General features: G+C 33.0%; 1 pseudogene; it reads left to right on the top strand.

The window, feature by feature from the left end:
- Positions 1–261: 261 nt before the first annotated feature.
- LOC116011134 lies at positions 262–1931 on the top strand (annotated as a pseudogene).
- Positions 1932–15210: the final 13279 nt, after the last annotated feature.

Genomic DNA, 15210 nt, shown 5'->3' with positions numbered 1-15210 from the left:
AACCTACAAAACATGGAAGACAGAGAACAATGTGGTCATGTCATAGGTGATCAACAGAACGAAAATTTCCTCCTTTATTAAACAGTTGAAGAAATCTAGAAAGCAGCATGAGAAACCTTCTCTAGTTTTGAAAATACAGTTGAGTTATTTGTTGTAGAAAGTATGCTTTATGAACTCAAACAAGGAGATCTTCTGTCACCACTTCACCATTCTCACACGATGTCGGTAGCAACTCAGCCTCTATGGGATTTATGAATGGAAATGCCCCACTGATGAAGCTAGGTTCAAAAAGACTGTTGAGACTATGCAGGTATTCAAGTTTCTTCTTGGCTTAAATCAATCTCTTGATGAAGTGTATGGACATATACTTGCTATGAAACCATTACCAATAATTTGAGAAGCCTTCTTTGAAGTCTGTAGGGAGGAGAGTCGAAAGGGAAGTGATGTTGGGACAATTGGTCACAATTTAATCCAATGAAAAATTTTCCTTGTTATACGAGGCTCTTTGCCCTTATTAAAGAGGCTTTTGGTTGCGCAAACATTGCTTGTTCAGGCATTGCTTGAGGGCCACCACTACAGACAAATGACAATAGTGATGATGACATAACCTCCTTTGATATGAGTAATGCTCCTTCAAGATCAAGCCCTTTCAGCAAAGAACAAATGAATGCACTTCAAAAGCTGATCAATCTTGCATATCTTGCACTTTCTACCTCTTCAATAATGTTTCCCAATGAGGTAATGTTTTCACTATATTGTGTACCTCACAATGTCCTTCATGTCATTAGATTGTTTATTTGGGGGCGTATGATCATATGACTGGAGATAGTAGATTATTTGCTTCATATATACAACCCTTGCACTAGTAATTTATTTGTTCGTATAGCTGAAGGCACATGTTCTAAAGTGGTTGGGATAGGAACAGTTTCATTTCTCAGAAGATACTGTTCTTCAATCTGTCTTATTTGTCCCAAAACTTGATTGTAATTTACTTTCAGTTAGCAAAATCAACAGTGACTTGAATTGCACAACTAAGTTCCTTTCACAATCTTGTGTTTTTAATTTCAGGACTTAGTTTTGGGGAGGACGATTGGCAATCCTGAACTTTGTGCATCCACAAGATTGATAATCATACTCGCGAGAGATTGAAGGAGGAGATGCCTTAGCTCTCTGCAAAAAATGGGTATCTCTCGTGACTCAATGCACAAGAGGCGTGCCACTGGTGGCAAGCAGAAGGCATGGAGGAAGAAGCGGAAGTATGAGCTTGGCCGTCAACCTGCAAATACTATACTATCAAGCAACAAAACGGTAAGAAGAGTTCATGTGCGAGGAGGCAATGTGAAATGGAGGGCTCTGAGATTGGACACAGGAAATTATTCTTGGGGTAGTGAAGCTGTTACTAGGAAGACACGTATCCTGGATGTTGTCTACAATGCCTTGAATAATGAGCTTGTTCGGACACAAACTCTGGTGAAGAGTGCAATTGTTCAGGTCGATGCAGCCCCAGTCAAGCAGTGATACCTCCAGCACTACGGTGTTGACATTGGTAGGAAGAAGAAAGGGCCTGCCAAGAAGGAAGTTGCTGAGGAAGGAGATCGAAACCGCAGCTGCTGAGGAGACTAAGAAGAGTAATCATGTTGTTAGGAAACTAGAGAAACGACAGAAGGATTTGTAAACTTGATGCTCACCTTGAAGAGCAATTTGGAGGGCAATGAACTCGAGTTCTACATGAAGAAGATCCAAAGAAAGAAGGGCAAGGGTGGAGCTGGTGCTGCTTAATTCCTCCTCACTAAATTTTCACCAACATTATCTTCTTCTCATAACTTTTTGTAATTTGCCATGATGAGCTGTAGTTGATAACTCTATGAAGTTTTACTGGGCTTTGCTTTAAAAAATAAAATAAAAAAAATACTAGAATCAAGAGTCATCAATTCCTGATGAGTACTTAAAAGGCCAGGGAATTATTCACACTAGCTCATGCATTGAGACACCTTAGCAAAAATGGGATTGTTAAGTACAAAAACGTACATTTACTTGAAGTTGCTCGGTCTCTTATGTTTATCACTAATGCAGTAATGCCCCAAACACTTTTGGGTAGGGTGTTCATTTCACTGAAATAATTTCGATTAATCAAACCGAATTTTAATTTAGTTATTAACCGAATTTTGTTGATTTGGTGAACGGTTAAAATTTTGATTAATACTTCAGTTCGAAAATTTGAAATTAACCGAATTGCTAATAACTAAATAGATAATATATATAGAATTTAGTGATTTAGTCCAACCCATTTACCCCTGTCCGGCCCATCCATAATCCAATCCAATAGTCCAAAATCCAGTTTGAGACCTTGAGTCAAATATTCGGCAAAATATACCATGAACCAGGGACTATCTTACATTATGAATCCTAGTCTTGAATAACTTTTAGATTATGTGTCTGCACTTGACATATTTTGTATATACAGTTAATAGTTTATGTGTTTGTAAATAAATTGAAGGCACATAACACGTTAACTGCAGACACGTATTAACATATTATGTATCTATAGTTAACATTCCATTGAGCCATCCGACGAACAACATCAGTGCATAACAATGAACCCAAGAAATGGAAAATTTTATTGTGGACTATAATCTATGTAGCAACATGGACCATGAAGTAAAACAACGTTGTTTGATTTAAAAAATCTTCTACCGTTTTGTCAAATATGATTATTCCTTTGAAATATTTCTTCAATTCTTTCATCATAGTTCCCTCGACCCTTTGGATGGTTGGTGTTTTAGGAGGGTCATTGAAATAGCTTCCCGATTCCGTTGACTAGTATAGTGACTCTTCAGACTAGCTTTCTTTGAATCTCATGTTGGGCCACACTGCCCCAAGGGGATTACCTCCAACAAGGACTATATATATTACATCATAAATGTTATTGTTATGAAATACCAAAACTATTTGACAGATCACAAACATATATTACATTTTAGCAAAAATACAATAATTTTTATGAGTCGCGATTAACTTCAGCCAAATTGGTTAGACTGTTGACTTATAACCACAATGTTACAAGTTTGCTATATATAGTATTTTCTTTTTTTTTTTTGATAAAAAAAAAAAACTATATATAGCAAACCTAGGCTGTTTTTTACCTCTATGTATTCCTTTGCCAGATAGGGTCACAAGGTGGGATTTACCTAGTGCACACCCTTAGATAGTAGTTGTAGTATTGAAGGTGCAAATAAGTAATATACAGATTAGTTGATAGCTTAGCTTTGCTCACAAGTCACAACCGCAAGGTGCAATGTTTGATTTTTACCAAATACTGAAAATGAAGGTATGAATTAATCTTGTTGTGTGCACTAATGTATAGTACAAACATTTTGGCCACAAGGGACTAGTTAAGACAAGTCTTGCGATATGATTAACCTCCTCCACCAGGTCTCTAGGCAGCTGCAGTTAGGTATTTGCGGTGTAATTTTTTTTTTTTGTTGGGTAATATATAATTAAAGAAAAATCATGTAAGAGCAATCACATCAATGATTTATTTAGAGTTTTTGGAATAGTGCCAAGTGAGGTGGAGGTGAGAGAAATAAAAGGATCATCTACAAGAAGTGGTTTTTAGCACAGTAAAATCTGACTATTGGCATTCACAAACAGCAGGTGCTGTGCGCGTTTCGTGCACAGCAGCGCCCATGCGGGCATGCAGGCGCACCTGACAGCTTTACTTTTTTAATTTTTTAAAAAAATTAGATTTGTTTTAATTTTTGTCCCCTCTCATTTTCTCTTTCCTAATCACACTTACAAAAACTCTTCAAAAATTGCAAGAAAAAACCCTACTACTAAAAAAAACCCACACCTTGTAGTCTAGTGGCACCCGGTTTACACTTCCACATGGAGGGGAGTGGGTTCGAGTATCAGTGGAGGCGACTGTTGACTCTTTGTGCTTCAGTAGGTTGAGAAAGTAGCTATGAACAGATACTACGTTGTAACAGGGTCAACAATACTAAAAAATAAAAAAAATACTATTCACATATTGCAGTACTGTTAGAAGAGTAATAATTGCTATTGTAATTATTATAGAATATAAAACAGGCAATTGGATGACTTGAAGTGAAAGTTATTGAGTTGAAGTTAATAAATGACGCAGAGTATTTGGGTACTGCTTGCACATGTGCTTTTGGTGGCTGATAATGAATATGTAGGTGGTGGTGGGTTCACATTCTACACTTGCAACCACTACAAATACATTACATATATTTTATAATGCAAATGTTATGTATAGCACATATATTTTCTTTATGTATAAGAAATTAGCAATTTGTTTGTAGTTTTTAACATTTTTTGAGTGATAAGTGTAATCTGTCACCATTGCTCAAAGGTATGCACTTAGCTTAGTAAACCCTGCGCGCTCTTATATTTGTTTGTATTTTATTAATATTATAATTGGTTAGTGACAATTATAGTAAGATTGTTCAACTTATAAAGAGAAAAGTGTAGTTTTAATCTATAAATATAATTAAATAGTAATTTTATTAGTCCATAACTATTTAGCATTAACATGTATAGTCATCGTGTTTTTAATCACATTATGGTTAGTTTTTGTTATTGTAGATTGGAGTTTTAGTATATAAGGTATGACCAAATAGAGTAGAGATTTTATTCCATAATTATTCTACGTGTGAGTATTAAATTCTAACATTGTTAAAAAGTTTACGCCATTATGTATATTCTGGATAATTTGGAGACTAAGATCATTATTTGATCATAATTTTGCAAATAAAGTTTGTACTTTTCTTGTTCATAAATAGCATTATAAACACGTAGTAAAATAACATTATTTAAGAGAAAATTAATTTTTAATTATTTGTTATTATATCCAATTTAAATTTTAATTGTTAATTATTCATATTATTATGTAGATATTATTTTATGTATATTAATCATATGATTTATTTTTATTGGATGTTATTTTTATTTACTATTTTCATCATATTAGAAAATAAATAACAAGCAAATACACTTACTTAGTTTTCGGGTAATACCGCAGAGTTTGACTTTAACGTGACAAATTCTTTATATATAATGTTGAAACATTTGATCTTATGATTGCATTAGTAGTCTGCTTACCAATTCTTCAAAACTATAAAATTTTCTTATTGAGTTAACATTCAAATTAGTCATTGATTATAATGATTTTTCTTGATTTAGTCTTAACCATCTTTTTGTGCTTAATTAGGTCATCGACTTTGATGGTTTTACCCAATTGGGTCCTATATTAAGATAGCTTGGTAATTTCACTTCTATTAATATTCAATTTAGTCCTTGACTTTAATTAGTAGTTTTACCCAAATTAGTATTCGGTGATTTTATCCAATTTCGTAATCAAATATAGCGATTTGATTTTCCCGATTTAGTCATTGATTCTAACAACTGAGGATCCGATTAGGTAAAACAATCAAAGCTGGGGACTTAATTAAGCATAAAAAGGCGTTTAGGATTAAATCAAGAAAAAAATAGTATAATCAATGACTAAATTGGGTATTAAGTATAACTCTTTTCCTATCGAATATAGTTAACATTCCTCTATACTAAGGCAAATTATTCTATGGATCCGACTCGTGTCCAAAATACATAATCTACATACTAAATATTCACAATTTATATACTGAATGTTCACAATTATATATTCACAATTATATGTTCACAATTTATATACTGAATCAGAATGTTAACAATTTTAATTGTGAACATTCAATATGTAAATAACAATGGCCGATGAGTCCACCTTGTCATGTGAAGTCGGGTCTATGATATAACTATTGCTATACTAGTACACCTTATTGGGTGTGTTGTGATACACGATATAACTACCTTTCCAACCCTGGTCAGTGGAAACCAAAGCCATCACAGCCCATCAACGTAATTAACATAATGTGTTTCAATTTTGTGCCCTATTATAACTCCTTTAATAACGACATTCACGTTGGTCTTGTTCAAACCCATATGGTATTTCAACATTTTCAACGTCAATTACTTTCGGCGGGTTTGGTTCACAGAATAAAAATATAAAAATCTAGAATAGTATTTCATTAGAAATTTTATGAAAAATAATATTATTTTATTATTATGTATTTACATACTTAAAAGAATACATGAATAATATTGCATAGAATTTTTTTGATACATTTGAAAGGGATGGGTGGGACAATGGGATTTGGACTAAGGACTAAGTCAAATATAGAAAAGAGTATAACATATGTATCACCAATTTAGACTCAAAAGTCTATACTATATCTTGCCCCAAAGTCTATACTATATCATATATAGTTGGACAGTTGGTAAAACAAAGAATGAGGAATAGTAGTAATATGAAAAAAATAACATAAAACTAAGTTTATATATAGCATGGAAGAGAAAAAACTTCATTGTTGTTGCCTCTCATGCATCTTTAACTTGTCAAAAAAGAAAAATATTAAAGAAAGAAAATTTTACCCACATCACATTTTTTTTAAATGTCAACTCGATTGATATGATTAAAATTTTCTTGCATGCTATTTCTATTTTAATAAAAAGACACAATCAACAATAGCAAATTTTAGGTTTCAACTTCATGATCTTTAACTTGTCAAAAAAGAAAAATATTAAAGAAAGAAAATTTCACCCACATCACATTTTTTTTAAATGTCAACTCGATTGATATGATTAAAATTTTCTTGCATGCTATTTCTATTTTAAGAAAAAGACACAATCAACAATAGCACATTTTGGGTTTCAACTTATTGTTTGCGGATGATCACTTCTTATTTTTTTTTAAGCTAGTTGACATGGGGGAGGGACGTGTTCTGTGTCGTCAAGGTATGGAGCATGCTTTTCATATTTTTGTTGAACGTGTGATGTCTAGGATCGGAGTTGCTGGGAAAGATTGGGTGTGGTGGTACATGCTGAGGGTTGCATTGATATTTTAGATTGGGTTCAACAATGTTTTAGTGTCCTTGATTTTGAGTGTTTGTGTAAATTGATTATGCTTTGTTGGGGTTTATAGAATTGCATGCCTAAATGAGGTTATTTGGAATAATGAGTGTGTCCTAAGAGGGAGTATGACGTTTTTGGACACCTGGAGGGTAGGAGTGGGGTTGGGCGAGGGTAGTAGGACGGTAGGAGGTAGTTTGGGAAAAAGGTGGGTGCGACTGGCTGTGGGGTTAGATCGTTAGTTGTATGGGTTTTGGGTGGGTTGTTCGGGATGCTAGGGGTTACTTTGTTGCTGTGAAGGGAAGAGAGTGGGATGATGTGTTCACGCTAAGGGAAGAGTTGACCTGGGGTTGGATAATGCGGTTGTGGAAATGAACACTCAACAAGTTTTCTTGGTAGTGGGTCGAAGGTCTGAGGGAGGGCAGTACGTTTGATTTAATTATTGATGACGCTAGTAGCTACTTTTGATAGTATGAGGTTCTCTTGTGTTAAGCCGTCTGCGAAAGGTTATTGCTAGGGCGGCTCGTTCTTTGTCTGGTTGTTGGGAGTGGCGCTTCACTCCGCATTTATTTTTACAATCTATTTTATCTTGTGAGTGCTGATATGATTGAAATTTTCATTGTTGGTTTATTTTTTTAAAAAAAGTATAATACTTTGTATAAAAGAAATATGTAACCAAACAATATATATAAACAATCTATGGGCATGGAGTGTGGTTGAGTGGAATAAACTCATCCATCCTTAACCAAATGTCAAGGGATCTATGCTTGGCTTTATTTGGGTATATATGTAGCAGCTTTAAATCTCCGCCAGACAATAGAGGTGCCTACAATTCAAGGATACGTGAAAAGTGAAAACCTTGGGTTACACGCAAATATATATATATATAAACTTGTGATCCTAAATAAGAAGTTATACGTTATGCATCAATCCCAATCAAATATAGATAATAGAAAACAGTCAATGTGTATTTGATGTAACTTGAACCCAATTTTATAACAAAGAGTGTGTAGGATACCAAATCATTATCCTACACCAAATTAAAGAGGAAGCAATTAAACCACGGTCACGTACATGAAAGAGGTGTCCCCATTTGCATAATAATTGAGTAAAGTAAACAAGCTAAGGATAGATGGAATATGGTGACGTCCTCAAGAACAGAGACTCATTAACCGATATATAGTGGGTGTCTCTCATCATATCCTAAACCTCCCTTTGCCATTGGCCATGGGAGCTCATATCCTTTTTCAGGAATCAAATCCCCCATGTGAGCATGTAGCTTTCACTTTTGGTGAAGAAAACCACTTGTCCTGCATAATTGGAGTACAAGACAAGTGGCGCAGTTTAAGTGGCTGTGGGCTGGCCATGTCAGCAACAATGGAGCCTGCATTGTCTACTTTTGCGTTACGACTTTGGGACTCAATGTAGACGACGATAGATACGTTGTCATATATCTTCTTGTTATAGTTATTAATTAAGATAATTAAGTGCAAGTCTCGCTGCTCCTCATTTTATAATTTTTAGTTTTTATTTAGGAAATTAAACCGATAATTAAGTCATCGAACTATACTATATTGTGCAATTAGACCTTTTATCTTTAAAAAAAATACAATAAAATCCTCCATTAGACCTTTTGTTTTTTTTGTTTTTTGTTTTTTTTTTTGTTTTTAAAATTTTTTTTGAATGTTTTTTTTTTTTTTTTTAATNATTGATATGATTAAAATTTTCTTGCATGCTATTTCTATTTTAATAAAAAGACACAATCAACAATAGCAAATTTTAGGTTTCAACTTCATGATCTTTAACTTGTCAAAAAAGAAAAATATTAAAGAAAGAAAATTTCACCCACATCACATTTTTTTTAAATGTCAACTCGATTGATATGATTAAAATTTTCTTGCATGCTATTTCTATTTTAAGAAAAAGACACAATCAACAATAGCACATTTTGGGTTTCAACTTATTGTTTGCGGATGATCACTTCTTATTTTTTTTTAAGCTAGTTGACATGGGGGAGGGACGTGTTCTGTGTCGTCAAGGTATGGAGCATGCTTTTCATATTTTTGTTGAACGTGTGATGTCTAGGATCGGAGTTGCTGGGAAAGATTGGGTGTGGTGGTACATGCTGAGGGTTGCATTGATATTTTAGATTGGGTTCAACAATGTTTTAGTGTCCTTGATTTTGAGTGTTTGTGTAAATTGATTATGCTTTGTTGGGGTTTATAGAATTGCATGCCTAAATGAGGTTATTTGGAATAATGAGTGTGTCCTAAGAGGGAGTATGACGTTTTTGGACACCTGGAGGGTAGGAGTGGGGTTGGGCGAGGGTAGTAGGACGGTAGGAGGTAGTTTGGGAAAAAGGTGGGTGCGACTGGCTGTGGGGTTAGATCGTTAGTTGTATGGGTTTTGGGTGGGTTGTTCGGGATGCTAGGGGTTACTTTGTTGCTGTGAAGGGAAGAGAGTGGGATGATGTGTTCACGCTAAGGGAAGAGTTGACCTGGGGTTGGATAATGCGGTTGTGGAAATGAACACTCAACAAGTTTTCTTGGTAGTGGGTCGAAGGTCTGAGGGAGGGCAGTACGTTTGATTTAATTATTGATGACGCTAGTAGCTACTTTTGATAGTATGAGGTTCTCTTGTGTTAAGCCGTCTGCGAAAGGTTATTGCTAGGGCGGCTCGTTCTTTGTCTGGTTGTTGGGAGTGGCGCTTCACTCCGCATTTATTTTTACAATCTATTTTATCTTGTGAGTGCTGATATGATTGAAATTTTCATTGTTGGTTTATTTTTTTAAAAAAAGTATAATACTTTGTATAAAAGAAATATGTAACCAAACAATATATATAAACAATCTATGGGCATGGAGTGTGGTTGAGTGGAATAAACTCATCCATCCTTAACCAAATGTCAAGGGATCTATGCTTGGCTTTATTTGGGTATATATGTAGCAGCTTTAAATCTCCGCCAGACAATAGAGGTGCCTACAATTCAAGGATACGTGAAAAGTGAAAACCTTGGGTTACACGCAAATATATATATATATAAACTTGTGATCCTAAATAAGAAGTTATACGTTATGCATCAATCCCAATCAAATATAGATAATAGAAAACAGTCAATGTGTATTTGATGTAACTTGAACCCAATTTTATAACAAAGAGTGTGTAGGATACCAAATCATTATCCTACACCAAATTAAAGAGGAAGCAATTAAACCACGGTCACGTACATGAAAGAGGTGTCCCCATTTGCATAATAATTGAGTAAAGTAAACAAGCTAAGGATAGATGGAATATGGTGACGTCCTCAAGAACAGAGACTCATTAACCGATATATAGTGGGTGTCTCTCATCATATCCTAAACCTCCCTTTGCCATTGGCCATGGGAGCTCATATCCTTTTTCAGGAATCAAATCCCCCATGTGAGCATGTAGCTTTCACTTTTGGTGAAGAAAACCACTTGTCCTGCATAATTGGAGTACAAGACAAGTGGCGCAGTTTAAGTGGCTGTGGGCTGGCCATGTCAGCAACAATGGAGCCTGCATTGTCTACTTTTGCGTTACGACTTTGGGACTCAATGTAGACGACGATAGATACGTTGTCATATATCTTCTTGTTATAGTTATTAATTAAGATAATTAAGTGCAAGTCTCGCTGCTCCTCATTTTATAATTTTTAGTTTTTATTTAGGAAATTAAACCGATAATTAAGTCATCGAACTATACTATATTGTGCAATTAGACCTTTTATCTTTAAAAAAAATACAATAAAATCCTCCATTAGACCTTTTGTTTTTTTTGTTTTTTGTTTTTTTTTTTGTTTTTAAAATTTTTTTTGAATTTTTTTTTTTTTTTTTTTAATACAATTGCCAATTGTTGAAGGATATAGCTAGTGGGGATCCTAGAATAACCACGATTGTACCAAAAAAGATGGTCATGGCCACTTGAAACATCCATGACCATCTATTTTTTTAAAATTTTTTTAATACAATTATAACTATCATTAATATAATGATCTAAAACAAAGGTGACAACCATGGTTGTTGCCCTCATTTAAGATGGTCCATATTTGAACCTCATTTGACGATAATGTTGGTTATTTAAAAAATAAGTAATTTTTAGAAAAAAGTTATGGCCGTTGTTGGACAGCCACGATTATCCGTGAAAGGGGACAGTTAGTGATTGTACTGAAATAAAATTCAAAATTTTTTAAAATATAAAAACAAACAAAAAAAATTTTCTAAATAAGAAATTTTAAGAAATGAAAAATTCAAGAAAAAGACGTGCCAGCCATTTGAGCGTTAACATACTAAACATGTTAAATTAGGGTTTTTTGTTTTTCCTCCACTTAGGGGACTCAATTGCACATTTACACTATTCGACAAATTAGGGGTTAATTTGACTCTTTTTTCAAAGAAAAATATACAATAAAGTGATAAACCCCATTTTACAAGTTATCTCCAAGTAACGATTAAATGATTGCTGACTAAATTTTGTTTGTTAATATGGCTAGTTGACGCGTGGCTTCCACGTCTGTTTTAAAAGTGATTTGTTGTAATACATTTAAATAATAACAATAATTTTAATTTCAATAACAACAATAGAATTTAGAAAAGTACTACCATAACAACTTTCCCCACCGTCTTCTTCCAAATCAGAAGATCATCTTAATTCTTCGATATAGGAATTGAAGTAAGACGAACATGGTTTGTCTTCCTCAATGAGAATGATGAACCATGTTCCCATTGATCTAAAGATGACATATGATCTCGTCCTATTCCAGATGGGAGGAAGACATACATAGTTCGTCTTCTACTAACAGAAGACAAACATAACCCACAATTTCAAATCTAGCCAAACTCAAGAAAAAAAATTACTCCGTAAAATATTTCAAAAGTTTTTGTAGTAGAAGAATAATAAACATTGTATAATAATAATAATAATAATAATAATAATAATAATAATAATAATAATAATAAAGCAAGAGTAATAATATTTAATTAACTCTATTCCCACAAATTTAGGTGTAGAGTATTGGGATGGTTTATAAAATGTTTGTTTAAAAAAAAAAAAGGATTTGTTGTGAAGCAATCCTTATACTATACTATGGGCCAGGGTTTACCGTGCACTGTGGACCCTGGTGCATGTGTATGTATTTTATGTTATGAATTTTTGTATCTTGTGTTACGAATTGAAATTCTGTTCCTTAAGAGTATCAATTCTGTACTTAAAACAAATTAGTAATTGTATCTTATGTTATAAATTTTTGTATCTTATGTTGTGAAATTCGATACTTATGAACACAAATTATGTTTGAAAAATAAGTAATATATAACATTTTGTATATAAAATTTTATACCTTGTCGTTTCAATACAGGGTCAATAATGCTATTTCGACCATGGTCCATGATATAAAATACGGAAGGAGTAGAGCGACGGAATGATGCATGAAGCGGGCAAGGGGCGGCCAAGTCAGCAACAATGGATTTTGGGTTGTCGGTTTGTTGAGGTAGGATCGATAGAGTCACGGCGCAGTTAGCGGCCAAGGAAAAAAACAATGATTTGAGAGAATTCGGAGGGGATTTAGGACAGAATTGACGATCCAAGACAAAAATAGGGGCAAAGTGTTGGACCCATCAAGTTTGATTTCTTAGGCAAAAGCATGTGCAGGCGTCATGAGAGAATTGAAACATGCATGTCATTATCTTCATAATTCAATGAAGTAGTGTGCGATGATTAGACTTTGAGGTAATATGATCGGCCTGAGAAATGCATGCTTGCTTAGATTAGCTTCATCCCAGCTACCTAGCTATACCTTCACATGCATAATACTAAATTCTTGATTGCGACTCCTCGCTAGCTCGCAGTCCGGTCCATTCCGTTTTTCAAGTTTCCACGGCAACCGATTCTCCTTTAATTTGCCACTTCAATGTTGGTTGTTAATTAATGTTCATCTTAATTAGTCAAGTGGGAGCTAGATAGCTAGCTAGATGGATACAAAAACATTTTAAAAAAAAAAAAATAAAAATATTGTATTAGCTATTTTCCATAGATTTTAAAAGCTGAAGATTGGACTTTAGATGTTTTGCATATAAAGTTATTATAACTTTGCATTGTTATTAAATCATAAAGTGAAGTTTCGTTAGTGACATTTGTTAGCTAGCTAAAGGAATAGATATAAGATTACGTATATGTTATGTTCTATACTTTCTCAATTTATTTAGAAGGATAACAAAGGTACCATCACACTATATAGTAATTGGCAGTGAAAGTTTCTACACACATTCAAAATTTTGCCCTTGATCATCATTGCACTTAATTAATTAACCCCTACCTTAATGTGAAACTAAAACCAATGATTATAAAATAAAATCTAAAGTTTATATAGAATTAAATCTTAATTAAATTGGAGTTAAATTACTTCAACTTTCAGGAGACAAGTCTTAAGCGATAGATTTGTGTCAAGATGAAGCGCTTACCATTATACCAAAAGTTATATCTAGTAACGAATATACAATTTTATTTCATTATCCTTGCATATGTAGTAGTCAACGTCACACTTCGATCAATGGTAGAATGCTAGACTTTGCCCCCTCTAAGCCTCTACACAACAATTCTTCTCAATTCCAATATCAATTGCCTGGATCAAATGCTTACTACTACGACAAAAAGTTAAAGCTAGCAGAGAATGCACAACTTTATTTCTTTAAACTTGTGTAGCAGTCAACACCACATTTCAATAGCAGGATGCTGGACTCGATTCTCCAAGCCTCACCCAACAACTTGATCAGTTTCGGCAAACATATCTATTCGGTAGACAAACTAATTTGCAAACAACTTTATTGATAGACATAGTCAACTCAATACAATCTTAGTCAAATGATAGAAGCTCATCAGATGACAAAGTTCCAAATCATGGATACATTTTTAGAATAAATTTTTCATTGACTCATTATCTATTTTGAGTACGTATATAATGTATCAAATTAATAATCTTAACTAAGAAAATTTATATCCGTTTTAGCGTGATCAAAATGAGAAGTGGATCACATTCAAAACTTTGCTTCAAAATGACTAATTTAAATGTAATTTTAGCTAAAATATTCAACACACCATTGAATGAAGTTAGTGAAAAAAGGTAAATTAAAATTAAGTTTAAGGCTGGAATACAAAATTTGTATAATTTATGCAAGAAGAAAAAGTTTATAGAATTTAGGCAGAACCAAAATGTTAGCTAGAGAGAAAAAGTAGAAAGTTTAGAAAATTTAAAATTTGAGAGATGAATTTCAATTTTCAAATGGATTCCAATTTGAGGAAAAAAAGACTTACAAAGTTCTAATATGAATAAGTTTATAAAAGTTCAGACTTTTTAAATAATAAATTTTTAAATAATAAATTGTTAAAGACTCTTAAAAATATAAATCAAATATCACTCAATTTTTTTAAAAAGAAAACCTTTTGAAAATTTGAACTGAATACCTTCCAAATTTTATAAATTTATATATCCATTACATCCGATCCCCTAAATAATTCTTTTTTTTCCGGGTCAAGAAGGTAAGGCGATCAATAAATTGGTAATTCGATCATGAGAGTAACTTTTGCAATTGATATAAAAATATATATACATATATAATTATTTAGTAATATGACAATGGCCCTACGTTGCTTGTTTCTCAAGGGTAAATTGAGACATGGTTGAAAAAAAAACAAAGGAAAAAAAAAAAAAAAAAAAAGAGGTTAAATGGAGACAGTACAAAAGCTAGAGGTCCCATGCAATCCAGTAACTTTATTCAGTGTTTGCCAATTCAATGATTTCTTAAAAGTAAATTTATTTCATTAAATATTATGTGTAAATTGTCCTCTTTTTTTTTTTCTTTTTTTTTTTGTGTCCATCATCACTAAAAATTAAATTTGTAATCTTATGTTTACAAATAACCAAGCTAACCAAATCACAAATAACCAGGCTAACCAACTTGATTGGGTTTCATTTCAAAAAAAAAAAAAAACTTGATTGGGTTATTCCTTTTTAAATTCAATTAATACACCAAGAAGGAAAGAAAATAAACTCAATCAAGTTAAAAAAAAAAAATTAAAGTTAGATCCCTATTACACACACACATAATCTCCATCACACTACCAAAAAAAAAAGGAGAGAAAATAACAATAGATTTAACAACAAATTAAATTTTTACACCTTAAGTATCTATGAATTTTAATATTTTACATAAAAAATATTTTACATATGAAAAT

Source organism: Ipomoea triloba, chromosome 2 (genome assembly GCF_003576645.1).
Source record: "Ipomoea triloba cultivar NCNSP0323 chromosome 2, ASM357664v1".
Taxonomy (NCBI): domain Eukaryota; kingdom Viridiplantae; phylum Streptophyta; class Magnoliopsida; order Solanales; family Convolvulaceae; genus Ipomoea; species Ipomoea triloba.
This window is presented reverse-complemented; position numbering and strand designations above follow the sequence as displayed.